Source organism: Rhinolophus hipposideros, assembly GCF_964194185.1.
Source record: "Rhinolophus hipposideros genome assembly, chromosome: 2".
Lineage (NCBI taxonomy): Eukaryota > Metazoa > Chordata > Mammalia > Chiroptera > Rhinolophidae > Rhinolophus > Rhinolophus hipposideros.
Window position 1 is genome coordinate 87,502,987 of NC_138048.1, and position 13,107 is coordinate 87,516,093.

Here is a 13,107-nt window from a genome sequence, read left to right on the forward strand (position 1 = left end):
CATGTGAACTTGGAAACCCACATAACCTGTTTTCCTCTTTTTCCTTCTTTGCAAAATACAAATTAATATTACTATATACCTTATAAAGTTCTGAGAAAATACGTATATTATATAATATTTTTTCTCACACAGGTGTGTGCATTTATATACACACATAGATATTCATATTTATATACTCATTTAGTTCTATGATATACATCTAGGATAGCCTGAGATTTACATTTCCTAAAGTACTGCCTGACACATTTGAAGTGCTCTATAAGTGATACCCATTATCACTAGGAAATTGAATCATTTAAATAGTGTGGGGGTTCTGTCTGTGTACAAGGGATATTCCTCACTCTCTAACACAATGTTTCATGACCCTTTTGCCCATTGTAATCTCATGGAGAGAGAAAAGCTAACTTTATTTTTTTTCTAACAAGATGGACTAAATCTTCTCTGCTCTTCCAAAATGTTAGAATACCTAAGTGGAGTAGAATATGGCACACCTTAAATCCCCCACATAAAGTTTTATTGTTTAGAAAATTTCCTTGTTTTTTTGAAATAGATATGAAAACTGATGGGCACTAACCAGTGCCCCGTGAATGGAGATCACAACACCAGAGTATACTATGACGGAAGACCAAGTTTCCATTTCCAACAGTTATCCCACCCTTGATATTATTATCATAACCATTCAGTCACTATTTAGAATATTCCCATCATTGAAGCCCATTTGTAAAACAAATCTTAGGGAAATTTCCAGTAGTGATATCTTTATTAATAATGTTTGTTTTTCAGTTGAATTACTTGTTTTCACTTGCAAATGGGAATATTGATGAGAAGAGGTAGATTAACTAATGGATCTGACGTTCTCGGTTTGTAGTATTTACAGACTAATTAAAGAAGAATAGTTAAAACTGTGTTAGGTATTCTTTTGTGAAGAAATGGCAAGGGGTGCAAATGATAAAAAACAATGACACTAATCTGAGTGGATAAAGATCATATCAGAGTGATAAACCCTGTGAAGCAATCCAACAGGTGGGATTAGGTTTGACCTGTTTGAAGAAAAGGAAACAGATCAGGCACTGTGATAGGTATAGGACAAATGGGATATAATTTTAAATAGAGTGATGATGAAAGGCCTTCATGAGAAAGTGATGTTTGAGGAAGTGAATATCTGAAGGGTGTGGGGAAGTTATTGAAGGCAAAAGAACATCAACAAGTTCAGAATAGTTGGAATGTAGAAATGAACTGAAATAGAGATAAATAGTAGCCTAGATTGTGTGTATGACATAGTAGGCCATTGTAAGAACTAGCTTACAGTCATTATAAGGATTTATTTTACAATATGCCTGAGATGAGAAGTCCTTGGGGGATTTTGACAGAGGAGTAACATGTTCTGTCTTCCATTTTAAAAACACATCTTGTTTGGTGTGCTAAGAGTAGTAGCTAAGACAACAGAATAAAGCCAGAGAGACCAATTAGGATGCTATGAGAATAACAAGTGAAAAGTGATGGTGTATCACAGGGGTTATTAACAGTGGAAGTGTTAAGAAATGGTTGAATTCTTCAAACAATTTGAAAATGCAACCAAAAGGATTTAATAATGCATTGATATATGACAGAAAAAAAGTAAGCAAGTTTGACTTTAACGTTCTTTTGACCTGAGCCAACAAGAAGGATTTTGGAGTTTCCATTTACTAAATTTATGAGTGGTGATTATTTCATGTAGAAAATCAGAAATTTAAATTTGAAATGTCCTTATACATCCAAATGTCAAGTAGGCAGTTGGATATATACTAATTTGGAATTGAGGAAATCCAGGGTGGAGATGTGAGTTGGGGGTTTTAACATATAGGCCCTTAAGACTAGGGGCCATCATCAGAGAAGTAAGTGCATACAGAGAAAAAGTACAAGTGCTGAGAATGGAAATACTCCACTGAGAGGAGGTCAGAGGTAGTTGCAGCCATTGAGAAATAGAAGAAGTTGCCCAAGAGGTAGGAGGGAATTGATGAGTGTTTGATGAACTGGAGCTAAGTGAACAAACTATTTCAAGGAAGAGGGAGGGACTGACTGAATTTAACACTGTAGAGATCATTGTTAACCTTGACAAGAAAATGTTGATGGTTCATGAACAACAACAACAAAAAGCCTAATTGGAAAAATATGAGAGGATAGAATGAGAGGAAATAGAGACAGCAAGTACAGAAAACTCTAGGGAATAAGCTGGAGAAGAAAATGATGTCAGGAAAGTTTTCTTGATGTTGTTGTCTTTGTTTGCTATTTGTTTTTTAAGATATGTGAAAAAGAAATACATTTGTATCTTCATGAGAATTATCCAGTAGAGAAAGATAAATTGATGACACAGAATCGAAAGGAGAGAACTCCCCTGATAATCCAAAAAGGATGGGACCAAGAACACAAATAGAAGGAAACAATACTTACATGGGAGTGAGAATCCTTAGTTCATCTGTAGTAACAGGAGGTGAAATAGACTATATACATAGGTGAGGATACTGGTGCTTGGGTCAACATGGGGTGAGAACTTGTAGAAGTTTACTTGAATTGCTTCTGTTTTCTCAGTGAATTATTAATAGATAGCAAAGTCATCAGCTGAGATAAAGGCTGACAGAGGAGATTTGAGTAGCGGAGTAATTTACTTACTTAGTGTTAAGTAAATTAGAAGGCTCACTTGACAGGAAAACTGTAAACAGGAAATCATTAAGGGCATATATGAAGTTCACAGTCTTGATTAAAGAGGAAAATTTTAGCCTGCGTTTTTTTGTTTTTCTTCAACCATGTTCATCTGTACAGGTCGATGTACAGAATAGTCAGAAAGACAGATTTATTTAGTTATTTAGTTTGGGGTTGTGACGAACAAGTAGATAGAGACAAGAAAGTTGATGGTATACAAAAGAGAGGGATTACTCTGACGGATCACAGGGCATACTTCAGTTAAGGAGGAGAAGAAATTGTATGAGAGAAGTGAGGAAGAGTGAAAGGTTGGTATGATCAGTGAGTTTTAAGTCCCATATGTTTCAAATATTACTGAAACTGGGAACAAAACAGGAATGAGCTGGAGTGTTTAATATAGAGATTATAGTGGGGGTCTGGTTGTTGGTCAGGACACAATCTAGGCCATGACCCTGAGACTGTTTTATTTAAGGAGAGAGCAAGATCATTGGAACATGCCAAATAGTTGTGAGTCCAGTGTGCCAACATGGATCATTTAAACAATGCTTAGATTACCAGAGCAGTTATGAGATATTGACAGTGCGCTAAACGATAAAATCTTTGAGACATAGGTGGAGTAACCCAGGGCTCTGCAGATGACTGCAAAGAGGAAGGATTGTGGTGGTATGGTTTGTTGCAAGCTTTTTCTGTGGTTAGATCGCAAATATTTTAGGCTTTGCCAGCCACGTGTGTCCTCCATCTCCTCCTTTTCTTTTTCTTCTTTTTTTCCTCCCTCCCGCAATGCTCTATACCATAATGTATAAACCATTCTTAGCTCAGTGTTGTACAAAAACATACAACACAAGGGATTTGGCCTGCAGGCTGAGCCCCAAAGAAGGCTGGAGTTGGAGGGAATGATCTGTAAGGAGGAATAATTAAAACCCTACCTCATCTCCAGCTTTTGTTATATCAGGAAACCTAAGGGAAGCCGTGTCTTTGAATAAGTACTACATTTCAGTTGTTGGAAGTTTATGAGAAGGGAAAAGCAAAATGTTAAGGCAATCTTCCCACCTCCACCCCCGCTCCCAATTCTTGGCTGATGTGAAAAAAAGCTAAAATGAACATACATGTACCAGTTTCCATTTTTCTTTTTTTGTGGACCTGTTTTATTTTGTTGAGAGAAAATACCTGAAAGTGGAATTGCTGGATCACTGGAATTTTCCAGGATTTTTTTGTGTTTGTTTGTTTCCCTTCTCTCTAAAGGGATCACCCTATTTTGAAATTGCATCACCGCCATTAAATTTTACTAAAAATTAGAGTGATCTAAAATAGTTATCATGCTTATCAAGATATAGTGAAACTTTTCAGATACAGTTTCAGGAATCTCAGTAAATTAACTCTCTGGCCCACTCCTTTTTTTCTGCTTTGTGCCCCATGACTTTAGTTGTCAAAGAGGGTGTTTGTTTAATGTGAAAATATCATAGATGATATTTGAGTACTCAGCTCTCTTGTCAGTAAGACGTTTGTTTGTTAGCATTCATATTAGCGTCATTGCCTCCTACCCTTGAGGAGTGATCAGATTAAACAATAGCAAGTACCAGCCATGGATAAATTCAAGAGTTTATTTCAAAGCATTCAACACTTTTTTTCTGTTTGTACATGGTACAGACATGACCATTTGGAGACCACAGATCCAGTATATATATTCATTACATTTAATATTAACCCTCAACTTCTCTTACTTATCTCAGAAAATTATCTCACAGTTGCTTTCTAACAATTTACTGCCATAGATGCATGTAGTATGTTCTTCAAGTTGCGTTTTATTTTCTTATTCCTTAGCATAAGCAAATGTAATTTACTCAACTATAAAACTTATGTTTGCAAAATTCATCTTACAAAGTCCTAGAAAATAAAACATAAGAAGTCTATTGGTTAGAGTTTCTGGGATAACTACTGGCTTCCTGATAAAATGGAATATTTAACTCATCTTTTGCCATATGCATTTCTGCCTAGGTACAATAGTCAGGTGAACAGTTATAATAAAATGGCATTATACTGAGGAAATCACTTTTGAAAAAATGACCATTTTAATTTTAATAGTCAAAATTATCTAATTTTTACTGTGTCATTTATCTTTAATATAAGTACAATTAATATATTTTATAAAAAGGCCTGTGTTTGCATAAAAATTTTAAAGTATATTTTATCTTTTAAAAATGTGTGATTCATTAATGATTTCAATGAATCAAACACAGGTGTTTTATCTTACAGTGTCATTTGACTTGCTATTTTTAAGAAAATAATTTAAAAAAATAAAGGTGGAATACAAGACTTAGTACAAACTTGTGTTTTCTATAATAATTACTTTAAAATTTTATTCTAATTACTATATGACTATGTTCCTACTTTTTAATAATGATTTAACTTGATAGTCATGATTTCTTTTTTAACTTTCTTTTCTGAAGTTTAAATTTAAATAGGTGTATATGGCTCTAACTTATTCTACCTAGCAATTCACCCCTAATTTTAATGCCCTAAGTGTTCTTTTCAAACACAAATTACTGATCCAACCTGCTATATTATACTACCTCAATGATTGTGTCTGTTTAATTTGATAATGTATTTTAATATTTTAGACTCAAGTGTTAGATGCTGAACTAGGTTTGTTTCAGGAATGTTACCACTTCATCTTTACAATGACCGTCTAAAGTAGAAATTATTTATGGTGTACTTTTACAGACGATCTTGTGTCTCGAAGGTTCTCATTGCTAAATATGGTGAATTAAACGCTGAGAGGAAATGGAGTCCAAGTAATTATGCCCATGGATAACATAGTTAAAATTTTTGTGAAAAATAAAATTACTTTTAACGCTTCCTTCCTGACTGAAACACACACACACATGCACACAAACGTTTTTCTTGATTATGCAGGTCTATCCTTCACTTTTTATCACCTACTCAATATTATCTTAAAAATATTTATTTTTGGCATAATCATATATCAGCCAATAAAACTGAGAGAACCATGGTATGTAAAGCATCTGGTCTGGAAACAAAACAACACAGCTCTTAACTTGATTGATATAACAACAGCATCAGTCTGTGTGCTGTCTGTCCACCTTGACACTAAGTCATAATTTCCTGAAGCAAATAAAAAAAAAGAATAAAAGCAGGATATTAGTGAGAATGGACAAGATAAGAGGAGGATATTTCCTTTACAAAATAATCTTAGTGTGCTTGCTTTACCTTCTGGCAGTCCTCCACCTGCTCATATTGAAATACTAGAGAGATGCAGTCAACGCTGAACATAAGAAACCACCCATCCACAACTAGGTAGAACTTGAGTTTCTCAATGAACCTCCTAACTGCTCTTTGTCTCTTTTATCTTTGGCCCTGCGTATTTGGCCATTGGCTCGTCTAAGCCAGTTTCATTCTCTAGAAGACTAACCCCAACTCTCTTATCAGAAGAAACATTGATTTGACTCTGTGTTAGGTGATGGGTATTTAAAAATAAAAAGACAAGTCACTGACTTGACCAAAGTGCTCTCAGTGTGTGAGTCAAGGAGATAAAACAGAATTGTTGTAACACAGAAAGACCACGTAAATCTGCACGGAACAATAGAAAAACATCTGAAAATAAGTGGGAGAGAAGTATGTTCCTTTAAGACACCAAGCTGCAATTCCCTCATTTCCAGCTTTCGTCTGCAGTACTATCCTAAAAATGTAATCTAGCTAAGGCCTGGCTTTGCCTCTTTTTCTCCTGTCTAGGAAGAAGCCTTGATGCTCTTCTTATCCATCTCCTACTCTCCTATCTATATCCGATTTGTTTAACCAATGCTCTTTATCTTCTTCCCTCTTCTTTTCTCTGGGATGTTCCCCCATTAGTCAACACTGTTAGCCCATCTATTTCTCTAATACATTTCTATTAATTACATTCATTTCCTTCAGTCCTACAAACGTGTTCATGTTTCTATCACATAAAAAATATAAATTAAACTTAAATGCTCTTACTTAACTCTCCTTTCAATCTATCATTCACTTGCTTATTATTCCTTTCACAGCTAAGTCCTTCTAAGGCCAGCGGTTTTTCCCACTATTTCCTTACCTCTCATTTTTCGGTACTTTTTATTACTTTCTTTCTTAAGACTCTCACCTTCTTTTTCTTAAGACTCTGGCTTCCTTTTCTTCTCCTCCTCTTCCTCCTCCTCCTTCTTTTTCTTTTTACCTCTTTGATAACTTTTTGGTAACTTGCTTATTTTTTCACCCAATACTATGTCTCTGTTCCCCAGGGATCTGTCCTCACTCATTCAGTCATTCTATCAGAAACAAGAGAATCATCTTGGATTCATTCATTCATTCATTAATTCTCTCTCTCTCTCTCTCTCTCTCTCTCTCTCTCTCTCTCTCTCTCTGTTTCTCTCTCCTCTCTCCCTTTTTTTCTCCCTCCCTCTCTCTATGCTTCCCTCCCTTACCTTTTCCTTCCCTCCCTCTCTCCTAACTTCCCAGAGAAACTGAAAATTTTGCTTAAGTTCAAGACCGTAACATTTCTTGTTTGGACTAATTTATTCTTCCTCTCTAGAGTTCAGGGTTCTTAAATTAGACCCCAAACCAATCTTCATTCTCTTTGTTGACACATATCCTATTCATCTGGAGTACACAAATAAGTATCAAGCAATCTGAGACTAAGGATGGTTAGGTGATTTTCTCAAAATTATATAATTGGGACCTTTATGTCAGTGCTCCCACATCTAAATATATTCTTCTTTCCACTATAATTCTATATGTCAAGATATTTGCAACCAATGCACTTGATCTTGATTACCCTGATGTATTATTTTCTACATTTATCACTTTATAGCACACTGTATGGTTTATCTATTTATGGACTAATTAGAGTCCATTAAAATGTAAGCTTTAAGAGGCTAGTAGTTTTGTGGGTTCAAAGACATATCCAAAGCTCCTCAATTATTGCCAGGGAGGCAGTAAATATGTGATGAACGAGTTAACACATTAGATGTTTCTCTAATATCAATGGGGCAAAGAAAAAGCAAACTATGCTTTCTTAGAGCACTTGCAATAAATATGAAAACTTTTGTCTTCACAATTCCAATTGATGAGAAAAGCATATGTAGAAGGGAGTAACTTAAAGCTTCAAGGAAGAGTACAACTTTGCCAAGAGAACAAAACAAGAGAAGACAAAAGATACTGTATTGTCCCAACAGAAGGATATTGTGTACCCACTGAAGACATCATTTTCTAATAAAGTTTTGCCCACTGTTCCAGTGATAGAAATTTTTCAAAGCCTTCACTTACCAGCAGCACTTCTGTGACACCAGCCACCACCATGAATGTAAAACACACATCTTCTTAGTGCTTTTGACTTCTTGTGGCACATATCTATAGGCAGGAATGTAGCTGAAAGTTCTCAGTCAGTAACATTTTCCTCTGAAGTTGGTGGAACTTCATTAAAACTCAAACAAATTCTCAAGGAATCCTCAAAATTACTAAGTCCCAGCAGCAGTTCGACAAATTTCGCCTAAAAGTGAAATTCACACGCATCTTAAAATTCAAATTCCAACTGTTAGACATCTACAAAGATGAAAGTACACATTACCCTTTAATAAGCTCAAATGAAATCAACTAAGTTATCATACATAAACCCTCTGTGGTCCTTTCAGGAAAACCAGAAGTGCAGAGATTGTGCACACATTTAGTCCTCATTCCACAAAAATGTGTCAAGTTTTCTACTAAGCTTTTGGGTTATATAGACTAGAAGAGGAGAAATGATCTTCTCAAGAACCTCAGAGTTAAGTGAGAAAGAAAGATAAGTAAACTGTTAAAAACATGTAAATGCCACCATCGAAGTTTGCACATGGCACTTTGGGAGAAGACAATAGGAGTAGCTACTGGAGTAGCAAATGGAAAAGAGTTTTCAAACAGGAGTCTTGAAAGTAAGATCTTTTCTTAAGAATTTAGTTAAACAAATAGAGCAAGGAAAAAACCCTTCTAGGAAGAGGAACTGGTTTAGCTTTCTGAGGAGGAGGCTCTTGTTGATGCAGGGTGACATGGTTGTAAATCTGAATGCATATCAGGGTGGGAGGCAGGGTTAGGAGTGAAGCAATGGGTGGGAGAAAAAGGGAAGGCCAGCCTGCTATCTGAAAACTGTCTTTGCACCTGATAACAAGTGATGTCCTCAGACTTTATGTATCGTAGTCTCAATATTAATGACTTGCATACGTATGAGATTGGTAATAGTACCATATTCAGAGATGAGGAAAATAAGCCCAGGGAGGTTAAATAAGTAGTGCAAAGTCACACAGCTAGTAAGTAATATTTAACAAGATTCAAAATCCAGTAGTTTGATTCTTGATTTAATGTTTATAGCATAATCCTTCAATACATTATATGAACAGATACTCAAAGATTTCCAGAGAGGGAAGCCAGCCAATCTAGTTAGGAAAAACAAGATGACTCAAGAGAATAATTGACCACACATACAGAAAAGAAATAGGTAATTCAGGAATAAAATAAGACATTAAAGCAGTTTTTAAAATATATATCCTTTGAGAGCTCTGAAAATATATTACATTCATAAGTGGTAAACAGACTACAAAAAAAAAAGCTACCAGAGAGCAAGAAAATATATATATGTATATATATATATATATATTTATATATATATTTATACATATAAATATTATATATATTATATATATGTATTACAAATATATATATATTTGCTTAAATAACTTTTTAAAAACTAATTAATAAGAGGGCTCAAAGAAAACTAATCAAGGACCTCTCACAAATTATAGAGCAGAGAGAACAAATATGAGGGGAAAAGAATTGTTCTGTTTCTGGAAACTTTGATAGCTCTACATTGCTCATGGAATTAAACCAGAGTGAGCTGCCACTACCCACAGTGGCACTGACATCTAACTTCTTCTAACTAACTTACAACAACTCCTGCATGAGTCCCAAGTATCTTTTATGATTTCTTGAACTTGTCAATATTTTGCTGCTGGGACTTTTTCTCTTGTGGCTGGCTCTGCTGGAAAACGTTTTCCTCAACACATAGCGTGCCTGGTTCCTTTTTATAATCTGGTCTCTAAGCAGATGTTACCTCTTCAAAGAATCTTTTACTGACCATGTATGCAGGAGCCCAGTTCTGCTATCTTTCTAAATCACTCCTCCCCCCGCCCGCTTATCTCCTTAAAGCCATTTCTCATAATCTGAAATTATTCATTCATTTAATTCTAATATGTTGTTTTTCTCCACCACTGGAATCTAACTCTGTGGGGGAAGACTCTGTTTGCCTAATAGCATTTGATAGAGAGTTCAACTGTTGAATAAATGAGAACTAAAGATAAATCTGGAAGTTACAGCATCCGTCTGGTTTAAGTTCTAGAAAGAGATTTTTTTAAAGGAAGGAAATAAAATAATCAAAGAAGAAATACAAAAACATCCCCAAGACGCCACCAAGAGTCACATCTTTTTTTTTTTTTTTTTTGCAAGCCAGCACCAGAGCCACAGGCAGGCAGCTGGCTGCCATGCCACTCCAGGGTCGCCCCCCCGCCCCCCCCATTTCTATGTATCATGCCTCTCATCATTGACCCTGGGCACCTGCTAACCAGCTGGCTTACAGACTATTTCTTTGAGAACTTACTTACAAACTCTTAATCTATACTCTGGATCCCAAAGTGCTTGAATAAAAGATACAACTAGCACCGTGCTACAGATTCATATGATCTCTGATGCGTTGATGAATTAAATACTAAAAAACATCTAAGTTAAGAATTCCAAGCAAACATCACTGTCATGACATTAATGCTACCTAAACAAAGCGTTTTTAGTAAAAGCGACTCAAATGCCTCCCTATTTATTTTTCTTTATATTTCTAACACGATTCTGATAGATAAACTAGAAATCAAACAAGACACCAGTATTTCTAAATAGTAAATAAGCAAAGGACACAGCATTTATTTTTAAAGGTGGATAAATCAACTAATAGATCAATCAGAAAAAACAAAAGAGCAAAATCCTGGTAAGTTACTTTTCCAGATCGAATAGTTGCATTGCACATGTGAATTTATACAGACTTACCAAGTGTACTATATTTTTCATATATGTGTTCAACCATGTTAATCTCCAGACCTCTTCAAAATCATCTGGCAGAGGTACATAAATGTAACATGGTAAAAGGACCTCCACGATCAGAAGGAACAGGGATTTTCTCCCCATGATGTAGTTTGTATGCTCTTCTGTCTTCATAACACAGAAACTAAACTTACTTAATATATCAGAATAGCGTGCTTGTTAGCCACTGTGCTTCAGCTTCACCTAGAAGTTTTATCTAACTTTTTGAATGTAGAGTTGCTCACTTAGTTTTAAGGTTGGCATAAGATTTAAATGTATTTTGCTATGCAGAAATAATTATGTTGAGTACAAGTTCAAGGTTAAAAAAATAATAGGAAACTACACTCTTTGCATTCCAGCAAACAAACATGTATTGAGCAATAACTTGGAGGGAAAATCCTTTAATACAATGAAATAGTCCATAGAAAACATACAGGATGCAGAATATTTGTTCTAAAGTAAGTTATCGTAGAATAGAGGAAAGCAAATAAATATATTTTTTAAGTGTGACTATAGAAAACAAGATAGTCGTCATCTCTGCCTCTACAGAATTTACATTATCTTGTGAGAGACAGAAACATTAGCAATTAAGTATAGTCATTGTTTGAGAGGGGAGTTTCAGAAATAATGACAATACTAATGATAACACAAATAGTTGACATTTGTTAATCATGTAATCTTTGATCCAGGCCCCTTGCCAAGTGATTGACAAATGTAATCTAAATCAGTCCAAACAGTAAATCCATGAGACCCGTATTATTGTTTTTCCATCAATGAGTAAAATGAGTTTCAGAAAGTTAAATAATTTGGCCAAGGCCATACAACTTGAACTTTGGAGCCAAAAAATTCCAGGTGGCTATTAAAGTACATAGAAAACTTTAAAAATTATTTTCTTAGACCTGGTTCATATACATACATGGAATATTTGGAAATACAAAAAGATTAATAATAATAATAATAACAATAATAATAATAACCACATCTTTACATTGCTGAGATCACCGCTTTTGACACTTAGGGTATTTCCTGCTATATCTTTTTCTATATACATGTATTTTTGTTCCTGTGACCTGGACATAACCATTTCTTCAAGGAGTCCTGGTTATCTTTAAATGAAAGTAGAGGAAAAAAATTGGCACTAGACATGCTCATTGATGGTAGGCATTTTAGTAGACAGAGCTAGAAATATAGATTTAAAAAAATATATGTGAATTTATAATTGTAAATTTAACACAAGATTATTCCTTAATTTTTTTATAATTGCATATAGTTTTTCAAGTTAGCATTTTATTTTCATTTTTATTACTAAAATTGTATGTGCCATTTTAACATCAGAAAAAATGTGAAATGCAAAAAAGAAAATAAAAATTTTTAAAGCACTCCATAAAGTATATTACTTTTAAAGCAGCATACTGAGAAAATAGTTAAATTTGATGGGTATGTTCTATACTTTCTATGCATTTATTTTGCATGTAGAACAATTCAATAACAATATTAAAGTAGATTTTTAAAATAAATGCAAATAACCAGTGGTCACCCAGCAACCTGACTCGATGAGATTTCTGCTTGTGTACATTGTGGATTATACCTATTTGAACACCCTGTAATGTCTGATTTGCTCCACTCTCCTGTGATGATGTTTTCTGCCTTCAAATGGGTTCAATCTGTTTCACTTGTCATTGAACCTCCCTTTTTGGTCCGTAGGGATTGTGTTCTTATAATTTGAGGAAGTCACCTTAGGTCTTTAAGGAGCACTCTAGCAGTCTTGATTTCTTCATGTAAATAATCAGTAGTAATAATAATAATTTTAGTTAACATTAATGATATTACGTGGCATTCTCTTTTAATTTTCCTCACAAGCATTGATTAATCAATACTATTAACATATTAACTGAGAAAACTGCTGCACAGAAAGGCTAATTAAGTCACCAAAGGCACACAGCTAATTATCTTGTTCTACCATAATAGTTTCTTATTACTAATGGAGAATCTATTTCTTAAATGTGTAATTATGTCTTTGCTAAGCCTATATTCACTTTGGAGCAAGATACCGTGGACTTGGCATTTAGTTTACCAACCATTAGCTGAGTATTTTTATTATCCTGAAAATTTTATCACTAATATTTTTCCCTATTTGCTTTACGCTAAAATATAAGAAATTGTCTCAAAATATCAATAATAATATTCCTACAATCAATAAAATCACTCAGGGATGATTAAAATTTATTTGTAACACTTTCTACCTTAAGTTCATCTACTTGACTCAAGAACTAAATAGAATCACTAGAAGTTCATTCTGTGTGTAATGTT

General features: G+C 34.5%; 1 protein-coding gene across 1 annotated transcript in view; it reads right to left on the reverse strand.

Moving 5' to 3' along the window:
• SUCNR1 (succinate receptor 1) overlaps nt 1-8,098 on the reverse strand; it is a 46,226-nt gene extending 38,128 nt beyond the window's left edge. Inside the window, exon 1 of the mRNA XM_081029314.1 lies at nt 7,975-8,098. The gene's annotated coding sequence lies outside the window, so the exon portion shown is untranslated. The remainder of the gene's footprint in view (nt 1-7,974) is intronic.
• Between the last annotated feature and the right edge of the window lie 5,009 nt (nt 8,099-13,107).